The 17111-nt window shown below is 40.5% G+C and overlaps 1 pseudogene; it reads right to left on the bottom strand.

The window, feature by feature from the left end:
• Nucleotides 1–1030: 1030 nt before the first annotated feature.
• Nucleotides 1031–12324, bottom strand: LOC147963600 (alpha/beta-gliadin-like; annotated as a pseudogene).
• Between the last annotated feature and the right edge of the window lie 4787 nt (nucleotides 12325–17111).

The raw sequence follows: 17111 nt of genomic DNA, 5'->3' as shown, positions 1-17111 counted from the left end.
ATTTTCATCCATCTAAGAAAGAAGAAGAATCATTTTTCATCCATGTAATAAGAGTGAGTTAGTGGTAACAAAAAGGTCAACAAGGCCCCCTACTGTACATGAGGATCATAATGTTATACTACCTCCATTTCTTTATGTAAGGTATATTATTTTCAGCACGGTGACCAAAGCACAGGATTCCGTGTTTTCTATGGGAGATCTAAAATAGTAGGTTAAAAGCATACTGCAAATTTATTAGAAGCAAAATATCTAGAAGGATTACATGTATGCAATGGATAACAAGAGCATTAGTTCTTTAAAAGTGTTGCATTTAGTTCTTCCCAATCCGTTTATTTGTTCTAGCTCTATGGATAACAAGAGCATTAGTTCTTTAAAAGTGTTGCATTTGTGTGGGCTAGACACCACTCCATTGAGAAGAAAATGTGTCGACATCTCATATTACAACAGTTGTGATATCCATAAGAAATAGACACTCACCGTGTTGCCTTGAGAGCTCATATGTTTTTGTGAGGAGAGAAAGGCCAAAGTTTGTGTGCAATAGTCGGCGGAGTGGTTACATGCTGAGAGGAGAACCTATTGTAAATAATATCATGTTCTAGCATCATTTGAGCGACAAGTAATTCCGGATGGATGTAGTATCACTTAATTACAAATGACATTTATGATCACCATTGATCTTACTGTATGATTGTTTTCATGACCTTCAAGGAAGAAATATTCTAAAAGTTGAGTGCAGCTGGACGGACCTCAATCCATTTGAGCCAGGAAAAGTAGATGCGGACTGTCCTAAATCATTTGAGATATGAATAGTAGATGGGAAAGGGTTGAAATATTTTTTGCGGTGGTTCCTAAATGGTAACCTCCAAGTGCCTAATTTCATATGTAATAATTTTCCAGGCAAGTTCATAATGCAATCAAGTTTCTGGTTGTAGTATCTTCGAACATTTGTTTTGAGGGAACAAAATCCTCCCAAGTGTGGTCTTCAATTATTGAACAATAACAATGGACATGCTTTGTGAGACTATTGGTCTTAAGCATAAAAAGGCATGCAAGTGATATCCATCAATTAAAGTAAAGTGCACGACAAATAGTTGTACTCTCTCTGTCCAGAAATACTTCTCGGAGAATGGATAATCCATTTCTCCGACAAGTACTTGCGGGTGGAGGGTGTATGTTCTTGTACCACTTTTCTACTTTGTGGATCAGATCTCATAGTACAAGTCGGCTAATTGCATTTTTATCAAAATTATTGCAAGTGGAGTGGATTTCAACTATTTTTCATTTTTTACTGTCTATCTTTTCTATACATGTCAAATTTCACATGCATCGTGTTTGCAATCAGTACAAATTTGAAAAAGCCCGTGGCAACGCACGGGAAGTGTACTAGTATATCTAGTACTAGAGTTATTTTCTTCTCAGTTAATACCGAAGATGACAAATGGCGTGATGGTGCAATATGGAGGGATGTAGACATTGCACATTGCAGGTAGCGTCTGTAGCACTAGGTTCCTTATTTCCTCGAACTAGGGCAGTTGTTGAGGCTGGACAGAGCCCTGGGCCTGTGGGTTTTGCTGAGATGGCCGGAAGGAGCCCTGGCCTGATGGATATTGTTGCTGAGGCTGTTGGAAGGAGACCTTGCTCGATGGTTGTTGTGGTTGTTGTTGTTGTTTTATGTTGTTGATGCAGAATAATAGCATGGACAACATTGTGGATGGCTTGGCACTGCGACTGCTCAGGGATCTGACATAGGTGCTGACAACACAATTCTTGCAACAGCTGGTAAGTACTTTGTTGCAAAACTTGTGATCTTCCATGCGCTATGTTGTGTTGCTGCAATACAACATCCATGCATGGAATCAGTTGTTGTTGCAAAATTTGTTGAAGGATTTGTTGTTGTTGTTGTTGTTGTTATTGTTGCTGCGAAATTGGTTGTTGTGGTTGCGAATACTGTGGTTGCGGTTGTGGATAAGGTTGTTGTGGTCGAAATGGTTGCGGCTGCGAATATGGTAGTTGCGGCTGCGGAAATGGTTGCAGCTGCAGATATGGTTGTTGTGATGGAAATGGTTGCGGCTGTGGATCTGGGTGTTGTGGTGGAAATTGTTGTTGCTGCCCTAGAAATTTTTGTTGTTGTACCAATGGAACTTGCTCTTGTGGCTGTTGTTGAGATGGATTTTGTGGCTGCAATTGTGGCACTGGAACTCTAACTGCAGTTGTGGCGGTGGTCTCCACGATAGCAAGGAGGGAAAGGATGAGAAAGGTCTTCTTGGTGGATTTGTATTGACCACAGCTTGCTTGGCTTAAATGATGCGCTCTATTTATGAGAATGATGGATGAGGAAGGATGATCGTCATGCTACGGGGCTATTTATAGCTGCCATGGAATGATCTCTTTCACAATTGGCATTTGCTAGTGTGGAAAGTGCTTGGATGCTTCTCAAAATCATAATTTGGTATGTTCTGTTTGGTGGCACTACTTACAAGTGTATTCTTGGACTGGTCATTAAAGTTCCTTGTTGTTGCACTATCATTCCACCACCAAAAAGGTGTGACAACACGCATGACTCATCTTATTTACTTTACAGATCAAACAGTAATCTAGATTGCCTATTTTTCTGAAACTAAGTTTGTAATTTTCTGCAAATTGTTACGCATAAACTAGATAAGCATGGCTGTCACGGTACTTAGTTTGTAATCTTGTGTGGTCTCTTAAGATAGATAAGACTAGTAATGTAACTTTGTTGTTGTGCGCGTAGTGTTGTAGTGTTCTAGAGGTGTTGTAGTGTTCTAGAAGTTATTAGCAAGCATATATTCTGTAATGTTCTACAAGTTGTTACGTGTAAACTAGATAAGCTTGACTTGCTCACAAACAAGATTGTAATCACTAGTCATCTACCCGTGCAACTACACGGCCTAGCTATTATATGGGTACATATTTATTAATAAAATTATATTTATATGTAAAATTCAAGCGCTTAAATTACAGATATCATACATCTGAACATATGCTAAGTTATTCAAATAATTATAGTACAATATAAACACATATATTATAAACTTCATTGTATGGAAGAGTGCCTCTACTTTCCCATTTATGTTGCGCAAAGTATCATCACTATTCTGAATGAAGCCTTCATGTCATAGTAGCAAGAATTTGACACCACCTACTAAGGGAGAAAGCGAGTATGAATTATTTCGATATATAGTTATATTACTTTGTTGTTGTGCGCGTATGTATATGCACCACTACTACAATGCTACTCAAACCATATATAATATATATTTCTCTTTTAGTACATTAGTAAGTGCTCCTAACTTAACCAACAAACACAATGTTATACTTAATTGAGGCTTTATCTATCTAGCATCATATTAGATAGTAAACTTTAAAATTAATGGATGCACTTGTGAAACAATCCTTTTCAAGAATCTGCCTTTGCAGAATGATATTCCTTCAATTGATATTTACTAGTACAAATGCCCGTGCGTTGCAACGGGCAAATAAAAGTGCGCTTCATGTGCCATTTCTTATATCCAAGGCTGATAAACCAGAGTAATAATGTTAAACTCTAATTTTTGTTCGGAGCTTGAAGTGTGGACATGAAGAACCAACCTAACTTCCTACATCTGTTGGAAGAATAGTTGTGCATGGAATAGTATGTGAATCGATTATATATTTTGCTTTTTGAAAAACAACACAAATATTTCTTTATTTTTTAAGAAATCGACTATTTTTTAATTTCTTATTAGAATTGGAATATGTTTTGAAGTCGAACATTATATAAACAAGCGATTTCTTGATTTTTTTAATGATTTTGTGAACAATTATAACTGGTTTTTAATTGGAACCATTTTTTTGGGAATTTTCAGCATTTCTTAAAAAGTTTAAACATATTTAAAACATGAATATATTTTTTGAAACCAAGAACATTTAGAAACACTCACTATCTTAAAAAAAACACGCCTTCGTGTTGGTAAATAAAAATGATTATTGGTGTCCGCATCATGGAATAGAGTTAAGATAGTCAGTGGTGTCCTTTGATGGCACTCCATTAGCTTAGCACTATCACCGGGTGAAAGAGTGGTGTATTTATTTTTAGTGCGACATACAAACATTGGAATGTTATATACTAATCGAGAGTTTAAAAACTAATCCAAAAGTTTTTTTTAGAATTTTCAAAACATTTGAATGCAAAACATTGTTACTATGTTGGATTTCTTAGAGATAGTTGTTTGCTTGGTTTGGAAGGGTTCATTTTTTTCATATCAAATAAATGGATTGGTCAGTTTCGCTTTAACCCTGAGAACCAATCTCTAATTGGATGGTTTGGAGGGCGGTGATACCCAATAGAGCAAGAATTAAAACCTAGCTTTGACGCTTTCATGTCTCACAAAGGCGAAATATTATTTCAGTGCACGGTGACGTTCGCGTCGAAGCGAGACACTTGTGGTGTGTTCATCGGTCTCAAGACATGTCGGCTCAGTCTCTCTAGGTGTTAGTGTATGTACGTGTTTGTGAGCCTGTGTTTGTCTTTGTTTCTCAAAAGAAGGCTCCCTTTAACCTTTGTATGCATCATTTAATGTGTCGTGCATTGCACCAGAAGGAGAACGTCTTCGCATGTTTTCAGTGACTCGTTAATGTTGCCACTTTTCATTTTTGCCACCGTCGTCAATGATGATACACGGTAAAAACATATGCTAGATAACACGTTTTTATTTTATTTTTGCAAATAGTTGACCCATATTACTCAAATTCGGTAAAACTTGAGAGTCATACGCGCCTCCCATACTGAAATGCGACACAAATTTGGATGTTTAACTTGGAACACTCAAAAGTTCCTTGACTATTCATTCAAGTACAAACTAATAATGTTGTCAATATCACGACAGGAATAATATTTGAATATGCTTAATCGAGATACAATGGATGTCGTGTTCTCGGTAGTCATATATAAATATTTTTCCCATTTTTGTCTTACTGACTATGTTTAAGTAGTCTAGTTTGACATCACCGTTGGCTTTCGTTAGACAATCAACAGGATCTATCTGTCACATGCCAAACACTACGGACAATAGCTGAGTTTTCAAACAATATCATCACAGTCTGTCCTCGTTGACATTGCCTGCATGTTTCGCGCACACTATCATTTGCTGCTTAATAATTAGGATACGGATCCCGTTTAGGCCTTGTTCGGTTGCGTGTGAATCCGAGTGGATTGAAGGGTTTGAGGGGGACTTAAACCTCTTATAAGTCAAAATACGAACCAATCCTTGCCAATCCCCTCCAATCCTCTTGGGGAGAGGATTAAACGAACAAACCCTTAATTAGACACTCTAAGCAATGAAGTCCAGCTGTGATGTGGCGATCCGAAGGATCTGTAGTGTATGTGAGAGAATCATGCGAATGATTTGCTAGATTTCTGAGGATGCTTCCCCGTAAAACTGAACACCGCACTCTTGATTTCCAGCTGTGAAGCTGCCTTGTTCTTTCTGCAAGGACGGTTGATGTGTTTTATTTAAGAAATTAATGAAAATGGGCAATGACTGGTTGAAAAAAAAAGCGTAAGCATGGTTGCTTCAGGCCAAATTCATCCAGCGTTCGTTCTTTATTCCTTGCTCCCTCTTCCCACTTTTGGGGTTAATTCTTTCGTTCGGTTTCCATCTTCTGTTTATTAACTTATGCTACGACAAGTCCGCCGATGTATAAAAGTCGATAAGATAGAGTGCAAAGAAGCGATGTGGGACTATTATATCTACATGGACACAGTTTGGCAGAACAAAATAGAGCAGCTGAGTTGGCGTCGTCCTTCGGGACGGAGGGCCTTGGTCGTGGGTTTGAAGCTCAAGTGAAGTATTTTTTGCATCGTTTTTTTTTCTTTTTGACCAAGCCCAGTTCAGTCATCACGCGGTTGACAGGAACGATCAACACGGCCCAGTTGAGCGAGCCGGAGGGACTAAAAAAAGCGACTTATATTAAGGGACTGTCTATTTTACATCTGACTTAAATTCAATTGGCTTTCACTCATATTTTCAGCCATCCAGAGTATGACAGTTGTCATATGTCCTCTGCTTCTTTCCTGTCCTCCGATTGTCACTGTCCTTGTCCACCCGCTCTTCCCTCAATATACACGGTATACAATGTAATTACATTGAAAGATCAGTGTAAAATTGCACTGAGATTGCACTAGAAATTCCCTGAACTTATAGTGTAATTACAGCATAAATACAGTTAAATTACAGTGTAACTACCCCTGAATTACACTGTAATTGGCTATGTGGTGTACCTGAAATTACACTAAAATTCCCAGTGATTTACGGAGTGATTACCCCTGAAAAAATACTCCTACATTGTAACTACCACAGAAATTACACTTTAATTACAGTAAAAATTAGGACTGTGATTGCCCTGAAAATTATAGTGTAATTGACCCTGAAATTACAGTGTAAATGTTGTAATTGAACTGTAGTTACGCTCGAAAATGCACTGTGATTACAATGTAATTACCCCTGAGTTTACACTGTAATAGGACTGTAATTACACTGTAAATCCTATGAATGTTCACTAGGTTTCAGAAATGAAATGAAACTAAATCTAAGATCATGCATGGAAACAATCAGAGGAACAACAGGAAAAAGAAGGAAGAAATAGCAGAAACAAGACCACGGAAAGCCTACAAATGGGGACCATGAGAAGCCTGCAAAAGGAAGAACAGCATATACTAGAGAAAGAAAGCAAAGGAAAAACAGAGAAGAGAAAGTTAAAGAGATGAAGCATTCAAAGAGGAAATGAAGTACTCTACAAGATGAGAGTAAAGTCAATGAGAAACGATTGAGTCTTAATTTGAGAGAAAGCATTGGTGCTACTTATTTTGCTGCTACCAAATTTCCAGTGCTTTTATTTTGTTGTTAGCTGCAAATGAAAGAAGTACATAAAGATAAATGATGCCAAGATGAAAAAATAACAGTACATAAAGAACACCATACAGCAGTGCTACTTATTTACAGTCTACATCTCTGTTAGTGCACTACAAAACCACTATAAAAAACCACTAGCCAGCTAAAGAAGATTTGAATGGTTATAATGCACATCCACTATGAGTTCTAAATCCATCTAAGAGGATTTCCACTGAGAAATGGGGAAGAATCGTATATCAAGCTACACACTCAAGGATGCAAAAACTAGGATACAAAAAAGAGAAAGGGCATGGGCTATAAATTGGAAAAACATTGCAAGGCCACTAAGATTTTTTTTAAACATTCATTGATAATTACACTGTAAATACAGTGAAAGTCTAATATGAATTACACTGTAAATCAACTAGCAATTACACTGTAAATCCACTCGCAAATCCACAGTAAATCCAAGACAATTACACTGTAAATTCACCCGCAGTTACACTGTAAATCCACTCGCAAATACACTGTAAATCCAAGCACTGTAAATCCACTCACAAAAAACACTATAATCCACTATAAATCAACTCACAAATACACTGTAAATCTAAGGTAGAAATACACTGTAAATCCAAAAAAGGAATTACACTGCAACCCACTGAGAATTACAGTGTAAAACAACCGGGGATTACGCTGTAAAATCTACTATCTATCCACTAGAAAATTACACTGTAAATACACTTAGTTAGACTGAAAATCCACTATGAACCCACTGGGAATTACAGTGTAAAACAACCGGGGTTTACGCTGTAAAATCTACTATCTAACCACTAGAAAATTACACTGTAAAATACGCTTAGTTACACTGAATATCCACTATGGACTACACAGTAAATCACTGTACATCCAAATAGGAAGTACACTGTCAATGGCAGTAAATCAACTGGGAAATTACACTATAAAACCAACAAGGAATAACAGTTACAGAAAACGGTCTAGGGGATTATAAGTTCATAACACCAGAGATCAGGGGGACAAATACACCCAGTAAGTTTGAATTCTGTCAATACAGTATACTGCTACAACTAAACAAGCCAGCCTATGATTAACAACCAGCCAAACTTGAACAACAAACCAATTATAGAATTAACAACTGCACATAGCAGATCCAACGAGGCGCATCCCAGCTAACCCAGCTAACGCGCATAGCAGAGCAATTAAAATGCCCATCTCGTAAACGGGGCAGCCTCACACATCTACATAAAAAATAGGTGCGGGGATGGACCACAGCAACAGATCTGACTGACAAACCCATATGCACTACCTAAACAGATCACAGGAACAAAACAAAAACGAGGGTGAAATACAGAATCCGACGAACAGAATCGGTGGCGGAAATGGGGACTGGTGGGTGCGGGACCGAGAGATGCCGCAGCCCCCGCCGGCAGACACAGAAGGGGGGGCGAAGGAAGCGGGGCTGCACAAGGCAGGGCGCGGACGAGTCACCACCAAAACAATGGGATCGAGCGGCGAGGCGGAGCTCCAAATCGCCATGGCCATCTCTCTCCCTCGACTCTGTTCCGAGATTGCATGTACGAAATGACAAAGGGGAAACGAGGAGGAGCGACGCGGGTGTTGCAAGTGGAAATTAGACGGTCAACTAACGGGCCCGATAAGAGAAACCAGACAAAAAAACAAAGAAACACACGGATCTCAGCGGACAGATCGTACGGCACAGGAAACGAATGAAGGCGAATTGTTTTCATCCGCATGTAAATTATCAAAACCGTATATTAATTGACGTACTCGACCAATGAACAGTTTTTTATTACTATCTCGCCTATATGTTTTAAAATTCAAAGTGGAAGTGTAAACTTACCGGAAGAAGTGTATTGTGACGGTGAACCCGACAAAGTCAATTGATGCTTTATTATTATTAAGGAGAGATTAAGATGATTATATTCATATTTTTTTAGTTTTGTAGCCACGTGTCCTTTTTTGCAAGGAGTTGGCACGTACTTTTTCTGGGAAACTGGGCGTGGGCATTTTGGACTCTTTTTTTATGTGCATGTCTAATCTTTCATGGACGTGGGAGCTTAGGACTTTTTCTGAATGTGCAAGTTTAATGAGTTTCATCTATGTGGTGAGAATTGATTTTTCTTTACGTGAGTTTTTTTTTGTACGTGTGGATTTCATCCCTACATACATGTTGTTTTCTTCTATAATAAGGCATAGTCTTCTAGCATATCTTAACCATTAAATTTAATATCGAACGGCAATATTAATCTTAATGACGTGAATTAACGTATACGCTCCAAAGGTGCCTCTAATTAGTATATCTTTCCCTAATAATAAAGCACGGACTGACTTTGTGGGGTTCACCGTCACAATACATTTCTTTTCATGAAAATTTATGCTTTCAATTTAAATATAAAACATATACACAAGGTGGTATTAATTGGTTAGTCCCTAATTTTTGTCTGTCTTCGTCCGTCCGTCCGTCCATTTTATTTGGTCACGTACGGCTGGATCACTATATGTATGGGCCATGCGTAACCAAAATTCCCCGCATGTGCCGCACATAGCTTATTTTGTGCATCCCCGCATGGGCCAAGGTGGGCCTTGTGGGATATTTTGGCAAAAAAATGAATTTACTTGCGTCAAGAATTGAACTAAGCCATATCATACACACCTACCAACTAAGCCATATCAATGCATGTGTAATTGGTACGTTTACTTTTCTTATTCAATAGTACCACCTCACCCCCTTACAGCCGAAAGCACAAACATATATCTCTACTCCTAATGAAGTAGTTGGTAGTCTCGCTTTCAGGTGTTTTTGTCCCATCTCCCATGGTTTTTTTTGGTACCTCCTCCCACCTTCGCTGGTTTTTTTCGTAGATTTTTTTCGTCCCCTCCCTCCACTTCATCGGTTTATTTTCGTGTCACCCTCTCCCACAATGAAATAAATCTGAACAGATCAGAACTTTTCATACTGGAGTAAGTTATTTAGTAATGTAGAATCAATCACGAACAATCTCTAAAGATCAAATCCAAATTAATTAACCTTACCTTAAATCACTCAATCACATTAATTAGAAAACAAATATTTGATTTTCAGAAAAATCGCTCAATCACATTAACCTTACCTTAACTCACGGATGGTAATCAATCTCCGAACAAAGGAAACAATACATCGAGGAGTAGTAAATAAACTCCCTTTCTTATGACATGCATATGATCTTCCCTTCCCTCTCCGTTGTCAAACGTTCATGATTCTTGAGGCCACGTCATTGGGTCACGACGGTGCCGGAGGACGAGGACGGCAAGGCCGGGTGCCGCGGCAACGCATTTGCCGTGGCCGGTGAAGGGGCGAAGAAGGGCGGCTTCCCGGGCCCTGGCCGTGGCCCTGGGAGTTGGTGCGGTGGAAACGACACTTGAAGGACCCGGTGTGGGTGGCCAACGCGTAGACGCACTTGGAAGCGGGCCCGTGGCCCACGCCGGACGGCGCTGACGCCGACTCGGGCCACCTCCTTCGCATATTCTAGGAGATGTGACTGACCGATTTACATGAAATTAATTCCCTCAGCTGTGGTGGCAAATATAATACACATAATTCATATTGTTATGCACTAACGTGTGTGTGCGAGGATTTGATGGTAAAAAAGGTCGCCAATATCACTTGATATGTATAAAAATATTAATATTGAACTCTTAAAGTAATGTGGCCCGGTTGCAGCGCACCGGCGTTCTTCTAGTACACACACACAGATATATATATATATATATATATATATATATATATATATATATATACATACATACGTGTGTGTGTGACCTGTTAAGATGTACTAGATGACCCGTTGCGCCGATGGCGCAAAGGGGAGTGCAAGCAAGGTATTGGAAGAGTGTGCATTAAAATATGTAAACACAAAATAAAACATATGAAAATAAGTACGGATTGATAATAGATAGATGGTTGCTGATGTTACATGTTTTACATAAACTAGATCTGCTTAGATTGGATAGGTAATCATGCAGAGGCCTTTCTACGTGCACTTCAAGGCGAAAGCATATATTTCTTTCATCACGGCTGTTTGGAAAGCATACCACACAACAGTCTAAGGTATGATAGTTAAACGCATATGATGGTCTTAGGTGATTGCATAAGATCCAAAAGGATGATAAACATAGAAGTCTTGGTAGGCATCAATACTAATGCTAAGTTATATAACAAGGGGCTATTGGAACTTGCTTATATTGAGTAGACGATCAGACGCAGTCCCTTCGAAGTGCATTTAAAGGCGAAAGCATATGATTGCCCTTTGTTCATGTTGTGCCCGACCGAGGAAGTCGCTCCAGCGTCTAGTGATGGTGGCCCTTTTGTCAACACCCTTGATAAAGCGGGCAGTGACAGCAGTAGTTCCATCTCCAGTAGTGATTGGCAGTTCACCATTGTCAGCATCCATGTGTGGGAAAACGGAACCCTTAGAAAAGGGAACCACAAAGTACCGAAAATAATAGTAAATGTTAGTTAGTATATCATTTTATACCATGCCATTGTATCAAACAGAACAGAGCAATTGCAAAGGATTATCGTTCTTTTGCCGTCTATTGCCAATGTTTCTGTCATGTGGCACACATAGTAGCGATCAGGCGTGGTGGTGCTGTGGATGATCTTTCGCATTCTAAGAACATTATGATTGTAGAGCTTAACTGTGTTGCCCCACACAATGTGGCGACTAAACTCATCTAAGTGATGGATGCCAGGCTCACCTATGTTAAATTATACAAAGTTATACGATGTAGCAGTTGTTGTGAGAGTTGTTGGAATGAGAAGAGTAATGTAGCTCTTACCACGGAGAATGTACTTCCCAGGCTTTAGATGGATTTTCTTGCCTTTGAACTTTGGGGTTGAGCTTGCTTTTGCATGGGCCATGAATATACACTACAAGAAATCCGTTAATCCATGACGGATTCCCCATGACGTTCGTGAAAACTGTCATAGCCCCGCAAGCCCGCTCAAGCCCACTGAAGCCCGCCTGAGTGTTCCCGTATAAAACGCTAACCCTAGCATTCCTCCTCAGCCCCCTCCTCCCTCCCTCCGCGCAGCCCAACTCCTCTATCTCTAGCCACTCTTCCCCACGCAATTCCTCGCCGCCGCCGCCCGATTCCGGCGATTTCTGGCGGCTATTGCAGGCGCGCAGCACACCCGCATCTTCCCCTCGCTCCGCTGCTTCCTCCCCTTCGGCTAGATTCAACGCTGCCAGCCACCAACGCTCGCTTGCAATACCTCCCAATGGCTAGGGTTTCGGTGATGGTACGGCTCCGGCAGATCCTCTCCGTCGCCTACCACCTGCTGGATGGTGCTCCTGGCATAGGACGTCGCAAAGGCCTCCTCCCGCAGGATGTGCTGACATAGCGCACCCTGCATCGGCTTGCTCGAGATGAGCACGGGCGTGACGGCCTAGTCCCGCTTGAAGATGGCGGCGGCGAGCGTCGGTGCTCTTCTCGTCCTCTATCTCCAAGAGGCGCGCGCCGGTACAGCAAAGACACCCCCGCCCCTGAACCCCGTCCACCCATCCGGTGATGTACAGGTCATCCTCACCCGCTTGGATTCGCCTCCTCCTCGACGCGACACTCCAACATGGACATGGTGAGTTTCCTCTCCCCCTCGCCCCCTTCCCATCCACCCCCAAATCTGGATGGCACTTGCATCTGTACATACATCCATATGAATAAGCCCCATTATTTGGCTCAGTTTGTATGGTTCCATTTTTAAAAATGTTGACTGAAACTATCTAGATGGCACCTGCATCTGTAGATGCATAAGAATAAGCATCACACCTTGGTTCAATTTCTATGTCAATTTGGTTTAACTTTGACTGAACATATATATATATATATGAGCAAATATATTATTTTATTTCAGTTAAGAATGCATGGATTCTGTTCCTGTTACCTCCACTTTTTTGCCTCAACAACAAGCAAAGCAAGGACCCATTGAAAATTGTAATTGCACCTAGTCTTGTAGGTTAATTATCTGAATATCTGAAATTATATGGTTGGTTCATAGCTGCTGTTCAGGTCACTTATTTATAGGTTAACACTTGTTTCATTCATGCATATTTGTGCAGGAAGGATTGTGTAGAACAGAGGAGAAGGGGCACATGATACCATCCCAGTTTGTTGGCAAACAGGCTCATTTTATTTGCTTTGCACAGATGTGAGTTAAGTAGGTCTATACCATATAAAGTGAGCTAACAAAAGGTGGTTCTCTTCTCTGGTAGAAAGACATGGCTGTGTTCCTGTAGCGCTGTGTTGTTGTAGCAGTCAACAAGACACTGAGTAAAAGGTTGCTTCTCTTTCATCCGAGTGCAAATCGTGTATTGTTAAGGTTCTGATTAGTTTACACATACTTGTTAGTTCTGACCATGCCTTGCTTAAGGATCGATCAATATTCATGAAATTTGTTTGCTGCCATATGTTCGCACATGTTCCTATCTAAATTAATGTTGGATGTTCGCACATGTTCCTATCTAAATTAATGTTGGATGTTAATGTTGGACAAGCTTTAGAAGTAGCTTTCTTCCATTTACAAAAGCTGAGAGGGAGGAGAGACATATAAGTTTACCACTGAATAAGTTGCTCCTTAATGTGAGGCACAAAGATTTACCACTGAATAAGCAGCTCCTTTAGACATGATTGATGCTATAAAAAAATAATGAAGTATTGTAACAATCTATATCTTCGGGATTTAGAGGTGCACATAGATAATGCAGTTTTAATTTTTCTGAGCCAAATAAAATGTGTCTGATATGTGAGGCAGATGTTCCAAACATCATCTCTTACTTGTTGGAGAACTAATTCGTAATTTCTAATGGTATGCGTTTTTTCCTAATGGTATTCTTAATGAAGATTGATACCTTCCTTTTGGTATTATTTTTGTTGAAAGTTTTGGTGTTCTTATTCTGGTCTGCATGTAATCCTTCTGATGCTGATCCTTCCGCTATGGATTGCAGTTGGGCTCCATTGCCATTGGGTTGAAGAGTAAGGATGGTGTTGCCCTGGCTGTTGAGAAATGTGTCACCTCACTGCTGCAGGTAATTTTGCATCTCCACTTGTTAATTTATATTGTTTCTGTCAAATACTAATTATTCAGCTGTATGCGTGATAACTGTTGATGATCTCTTATGGTTGCAAGAGAAATGCATCCTTGGACAAAATGTCCATATTCTTATATAGGTCCATTGCTGTCCCCTTCATAGACTTTTGATTTTATTTTCACTATATATTTTTTGTTCTAAGCTTCAACTGTTAAGTGTCAATAGATGCAGATATTATTCTACAGGGTATATCCAATTTCTTAATGCTCTAACAGGGTAGGTTCTAGTTTTAGCCTAATTTATGCAAATCTGTGGTAACCAAAGGTGACATTCTGCCAAATATTGACAAAATGATTCATGCCTACCAGACTAGGAAAATAATACACTACTAGACAACTATAGAAATATGTACCTATTTGTTTTGCTCAATGCAACTATCCCTTTGTTACCTCCATAACTTATCATCAAGGATCCTTGTAATTGAATGAATTTTGTGTACTACTTTATTTATTGTCCCCCTTTGTCCGCCAAGTGTTTTTGTTTCTTGTTTGGATGATATGCACAAGTACTTAACACTTGGTTGTGTTAATTAATTCGGATATACATGAAAATTATATGTCGTAGATACTATGTTATCCTCATTTGTCGGCACTATAAGATTTAATATCTCTTATTTCTACTATCTATTCATATCTGTAGATATCTAATGTTCTTGTAAATATGCTAGGTATGATTGAGTAGCGGGCTACTTGGTGCTTCTCATCACAATTCGCCACGACCTGATAGTTCCCATCAGGAGGGCCGATGGCAAGAACTTGAATAACAACCTCAATAGTTTATATGTTTTGTTTATGTAAACTGGAGTGTACTATTTCTTAACCTTGCTGTGTGTATATTTTGTCAATCTATGTTGTAAATTATCCTTTCATGGAGGATTTTGTGAACTTCAAAAGTTGTAGATACTGGCAGGGTGCATTTTAATTGATATATGTGTATGGAAATTTGGAAATACTTGTCTTTGCCCAAAATTAGCAATATGATCTGTGTAACGCATTATACTAGAAAATACTCTATGAAAATTAGGCTGAAAGAAAGAGGCTAATGGGGTGTACCAAATTTAAATTGTGCCTACATACGATTTCTGTGACGAAAAATAGTGTCCACGTAGGCAGCCACGTCATTCCAATGTGTCCATTGAGAATCCTACATAGCATGGGTCCATGACGGTTGTTTCCGTCATGAAGGTTAGGGCCTGGTTTGGGCTGGGCGGGCCTCGGGCAGATCCTTGACGGTCAATATCCGTCATGGATGGCATGATGTCAAATTATGACACGATATACATGATGGATTTGAAATCCGTCATCGATGAGCACCCATGACAGTTTTTCCCTAATCTATGACGGACATGTACCGTCATGTATTAACAGATTTCTTGTAGTGATACTCGAATGGCTTGTTGTGCTTCAGACACAGTTGTTCATCTGTGATGAATAGTTAAGAAGATCATGGTAAGATAAAATAACGTCTATGATTTGAAACCTAAGTCAGTAGTCATCATAAGTATGTTTTTGAGCATTACCATGGGAAATTTGGCTACCGCTGATATCACTGATCGTGTCATCCTCCTCTTGTTTAACTACTGTCATCTGGAAAGAAGTAGTAGAGTAATTAAGCTAAATTATCTGCCTTTGGGATGTTTAACAGTGATGCATGTGTCTTAATATAGTGAGACTGACTATTATTGGATATAACTTGACAGCCATTAGTATGAAATTGCAAGTGTATCAGGACTGGACATAAGATGGTTGTCTATGTACTATTTTTTGAAATGAATGATTCATGCTTGCCACATATGTATTCCTATATGTAGATGCAAATGAGATAATATAAAGTATGCAAGAGATTATCTTCTCTATTCCTAATGGACCAGTTGGTAGTCTCCGCCGGTCAATTTTCGTCCTATTAGAGACGGGTTTTTTTCGTTCTCGATCCCACCTCCCACCTCGACAAAAAAGCCACCTTAGAAGCCAACCAAAACCAGAGAACCAAAACCCACTTTAGAAGGGAGCGATGCCCCTCGCACGCTAGAGAATCGAACGATAAAAAACCTATGAAGAAAAACCAAGGAAAAAAACCCCTCGAGCTCCGATGGGGACGAGCGAGGCTCCCCTCGATCTCAAACATCCCTAGGGTTAGCCCAGCCGTCACGCTCCTTGTTCCGCGCTGCCGCCCAAGGCCCGCTACGCCCCGACCGCTCCATCCACCTCTCGTCCTACCAAGCACCCACGGCCGCCGCCGGCCCGCCGATGGAGGACTGGCCATCCGCCTGGGTCCAGGAGTCCTTCATCGGCTTCTTCGAGTCCAAGGCGCACACGTCGTGGCCGTCCAGCCCTGTGGTGCCCGTCGACGACCCCACCTATTCGTCAACGCCGGGATGAACCAGTTGAAGCCATGGCCGTCTCCAACCACCCCCGTCTCTGATCCTACCCGAGTACAGGGGAGCCACCGCTGCCGCCGGGGACAAGGTCACTGTGGAAACTGCCGCTACGTCAGTTCCTTCGATCTCTCCCCTTCTAGCCACTCCTCACGTCCATTCCCTACATCAAGGAGGAATGCATGTATTTACATCTGACACTAACGCTATGAGGAAGGCGGCCTGAATCCTCCATCCTAACTCAACATGATCGTCTTTTCTCTGATCTATTTGTGTGTTCAACAGTCTCTTCTCTGATCCCGACTCATGCTAGATACAATGGGATTGCAACATGATTTGGCAATGCCTATCTCTTGATGCCATTTAATGACAACTGGATTTCTCACATGTTATGAGTTTATAATCCATACAAATTTTTATTTCATCATTGTCAATATAGTTGGATGATGTGATGGTGATATCTTCAATTTTGACAGAGGAGCGACAGAGGGGATCCGTTAGCCAGCGGAGGTGATTTCATCTAGCTGCTCAGTTCCATCATGCAGCTGCTGCGCCAAGTACCTCAGTACTCTTCATGCCTATGGTCACCTCACCACTGCCGGAGCTCGTCCTCACATGCCCGTCGACCATCTGCATCTCCTTCCACCTGTCGCCCAAAAGTGAAATTGCCCTGCTGCCCCG

The sequence above is a fragment of the Triticum urartu genome, chromosome 6A (genome assembly GCF_056163025.1).
Source record: "Triticum urartu cultivar PI428250 chromosome 6A, HENAU_Tu73, whole genome shotgun sequence".
Classification (NCBI taxonomy): domain Eukaryota; kingdom Viridiplantae; phylum Streptophyta; class Magnoliopsida; order Poales; family Poaceae; genus Triticum; species Triticum urartu.
Note: the sequence above shows the minus strand (reverse complement) of the source record. Positions and strands in the feature narration are given on the sequence as shown.